Source organism: Schistocerca nitens, chromosome 8 (assembly GCF_023898315.1).
Source record: "Schistocerca nitens isolate TAMUIC-IGC-003100 chromosome 8, iqSchNite1.1, whole genome shotgun sequence".
Lineage (NCBI taxonomy): Eukaryota > Metazoa > Arthropoda > Insecta > Orthoptera > Acrididae > Schistocerca > Schistocerca nitens.
In genome coordinates, this window is record NC_064621.1 from 214,565,224 (window position 1) to 214,569,283 (window position 4,060).

Here is a 4,060-nt window from a genome sequence, read left to right on the forward strand (position 1 = left end):
CGTCTGCATGGAATGTTCCATTACATAATCTTTTCCAATTTGCACACTATACTTGATTAAACAATATGAGTTTATTTAACTTCTGCCTTATACTTGATTTGTTGTTTAAAATTTTCTCAGCAGACATTTTTTCCCATATGTTTTTAAGCGTATGCAGGAGTACAGGGATGCAATCTTACAAACAAGTTGAGTCTGATGTAAGTCCTCAATCCCAATTTCATAACGGTAATCATGACCAAGAGCAGGAAATGGGTAATCTACAAAATTATTTTTAACAGAATGCAAAATCTTGGCCTGTATATATTTCCGTCGCATATCCCCAGCAATCACAAACATCTGAAACAGTTTATCTGAGTATTCTACAACAGAGTATACACAGCCATTTGTTTTAACCAGTTCTCCCCGGTTAACAAAATTTACAAATGCATTTTTACTGGCCATATTGGGAAAAGCATAGAGAGCATCACATTCTAATGCAGATTTAACTACTGGTGGCTTCAGTATGTGAAGACAGTCTTTGCATGTGATCTGCCTTGACAAGCGCAATGACACATATCCTGCAATATAATAGACTATGTTTTGCTTGTAAAATGAGAACTTAATCTTATCATCAAGAAGTGCACACCACTTCTCTATTTCATTTTCTGCAACACTTTCATCACTTTCTACTACATGCTTTCTTGCATGAAAATCATAAACAGGTGGCACACAACACATTAAAATTTGATCAATTCTCATTCATTACAGTGACACTGTTACCCAAGAGAAACTTTCTCATGGAACATTTGAACTGGTATGCATTTGGATTGTTGTTCCAACCACCTCTGGGCCGAAAGCAGGGAAAAAAAGCCCTATGTGATCTTGTGACAGTTTATATGTCAGCAAATACTTGAGAGGAGATTCGACACGAAGCATACTTGACAGAGCTATGTGCCTGACTGATTGCATATCGAAAATTATCTCAAAAGCAAAAGTACTTCTTGCATGGAGCAGCAACGGAACACCAATAATTTTTAAGCTTTTGATATAATTTTTAGTGTCTGAAAATACCAAGCCAATAAGATTTGTTGTCAAGTCTCAGGGGGCTCTTATACCCTTTACCTAATGGATTTCTGGAGTTCAGAATATCAAAAATCCTATCAATATAATACAAAAATTCTACTGTTGCTTCACTTCCTTTAAAATTTGGTTCACCAACCCTCCTCAAAAACTCTATACTATCTGCCACACTAGAATTCAAAGTCTGTGTAGCTAATGAAACATTCATTTTTCTATTTACATAACTTATATGCTGCTCTGATAGTATGTTGGCAAATGTCATACCTTCTTCTTGTTGTACCTTCTTCAATTGCCCAATGAAATGCCATCTAATAATGCCAGTTGGAGACTCGATAGATACTTCTGCTACAGCATTTATGGCTAACTTAATCATATGACACATGTCAAAGATACAATAAACATTGTATTTTTCCACAGGATGAGGAAAGTGGCTTTTAAAATCACCCTTGGAAAAATTTAAAGTACAGCCAAGTGCTTATATTTACCTTGCAGCCATCACATGTAACACACCAAACCCTAATGCCAGAACTATGCAGCCTCTCAAAGCAGATTTTATCAGTGTGGCCTGATTATTTGCCTGTACACCGTTGATAAAGAAATATGCAATCGGGCATTTAAATTTGCCTTTAATAGAGCCAAGCATGAAAGTCAGAGCCTTAGATGCCTCTACTACTTCTTTTGACTGAGAAACTTCCCCACCAAAGTCTAAAAAAAAAAAAAACTGTGTATTGCTTAGTTCCTCGGTCCCAAACTACTTGCTTCCTAATTGCCATACTGTCTACAATTAGACATGAATCGCTGAACTGGTCCCTTACAATTAGGTTCAAATCAATGTACTTAAAAAAATCTTTTAAGAAGCCAGGTTCACAGTCTACACTTGCCATCCATTTGGAAATCAATGATTTATGGGGCAGAGGCATTAATTTTTGCAGGTAATCACATGCTGCTGGTGAATAAAAGTACACAGTCATCACAAACATTTTCACATTTGTTGTGTATCTATTACCCTTTGTCGAGAGAGAGTTGTTCACTAAATTGCACACTAATTCCACTTGTGTTCCTTTCTGATGATTGAGGAAATTATGTAACTTCTTAGGAAGATGCCCATTCTCCTTCAATGAACTTATGATGTCATCCATGGAACATAGTTTCTTCTCTCTTCTTCAAAGTTTTTCACAGACGCACTTCAGTTTACGTTTTAATTCGTGCACAATGTCTGAGAAAAAATTGCAAGTTTCGGTCGCCTTGTCTTCCATTTCTACTTTCGACTGTATACCACAATCAATTACTGAAGAACCAACTGCACTCTGAAACAAAGAAATAATTTCGTTATATATGATTGAAATATCTCAAGGCTTGATGAAAAAATATTATAAGAAAACTTTGAGCGTGTGAAAACATCCTTATACTAACGTTTTTGACACAATTCGCAGCTTCTGCATTGGATAATTGGGACATGCTTTCCACGGAAGAATTCTCATTGACAACATTCTCCACGCAATCAGTAGGTTCTGCAGCTGGCAAATCGAGCACAGATTCTATGACAGAACGCTAAAAACAAAAATATGGACCTGTATTACAACATTGCTTAGACCTATGTAGCTCATTTGTGTTCGTACGAAATAAATTCACAAAAGTAAAAAGCACACACATAGCAAGGAAATTAATGAGCTACCTCAAATGGAGAAGCATTCGTTGTCACTCAAAATCCTAACAACATGTCATCGTCGCTGTTTATTTGGTGGCATCAAATGAGTCGGAAAGTCAAAAACTGATGGCACTGCTTCGGGTTTGAGACGTTTCTTCCACGTTCTAGGGCTCACTACGTAATCATCTTGTCGCAAATGGTTTCCGCAAAGAGAACTGCAAGACGTAGGATTAAAACCTTTCCGCTTCACGGAAGTAATACACTTCTTTAGCAGCTCTGGGTGCTTTAGGAGAAACCTGTTCAAAAACATCGCATTAGCAAACGCACTAAGTCTGTATTTTTATCGTATTGTATCGGTAGTCATATTACCTGTGAAATGGTAAGTCACTTTCCTTATTCCATCGCTTCGTACAATTGAAAGCGGAACAAGAAATCACCATTTCGATAATACTTAATTCCTTATACACCGTACAGACCGAGAGAAACTTCTTGCCAAATTCGAATATGGCGGTCAATACAGACGACAGTAATCAGCTGGTAGAGCCATCTATCGGTAAGTCCGGTAGTTGAGCATCCCTCATTTCGCTAGCTTTAGACGCCTGTCAAAATTATTCTACCAAATGTAGGCTTTAGTCACGTAATCTCGACTTCCTAAAGTTGCTTAAACTGAACCCCCTTACTTTTTTTACGTTAAAAATTCTTCCAGTATTAGTACAGTCTCTTACTCTCGTGCTGATTCCAAGAGCGTAATACGAAGGGTTGATCAAAAAAATTGGTCTGTCTAAAACGACTATAGTTATTGATGTAGTTCACAAACAGGTCAGATGGAAGAAGGTCAATGAGCAGTTTAATGTTCCAAAAATAGCGATTGCGAACTTGTCCAACAAGAAGTACAGTGCACTTCAGGGAGCAACAGAAACAAAAAGAGCCAGACCTACACTTCTGAGTAAAGATTTTGAAGAAGAGGTGTTTAATGTCGTCTTGTCAAAGTTTCTTTCTTTGTGCTTATCCGCAATACCATGTGAAGAATGGCTATGCAACTGAATACGCTTGCAAATACGAAATTCCTGGGAAAATGTGGGTAGTTATTAAACGACACAAAATCAAACTGTCAGAAATAAATACTATAGGAACATCCTATTGCAGGGCTCTTTGGTTCAGAAAAGGTAGCAGAAATAATGGTGAGCCATAACTTTTAACAGAAGTGTGCAAGATAAGTATTGGATCAGTGTGTCATTGAAGTTATTTGTGCGATTTGGCAGGGATGATGAATAAATATGAAATACTCTGTGAGTGAATAATGAAAATTACGGTACATTTAGAACGCTGATATAATTTTCTGAATACTTTCTG

At 37.1% G+C, this 4,060-nt stretch overlaps 1 long non-coding RNA gene across 1 annotated transcript; it reads right to left on the reverse strand.

Annotated features, from left to right (window-relative positions):
• Window positions 1-2,254: 2,254 nt before the first annotated feature.
• On the reverse strand, window positions 2,255-3,041 carry LOC126199247 (uncharacterized). Its single transcript, XR_007540136.1, has 3 exons — window positions 2,735-3,041; window positions 2,473-2,610; window positions 2,255-2,366 (listed from the first exon to the last, which is right to left on the reverse strand). It is a non-coding gene; the product is annotated as an uncharacterized LOC126199247 (long non-coding RNA).
• Window positions 3,042-4,060: the final 1,019 nt, after the last annotated feature.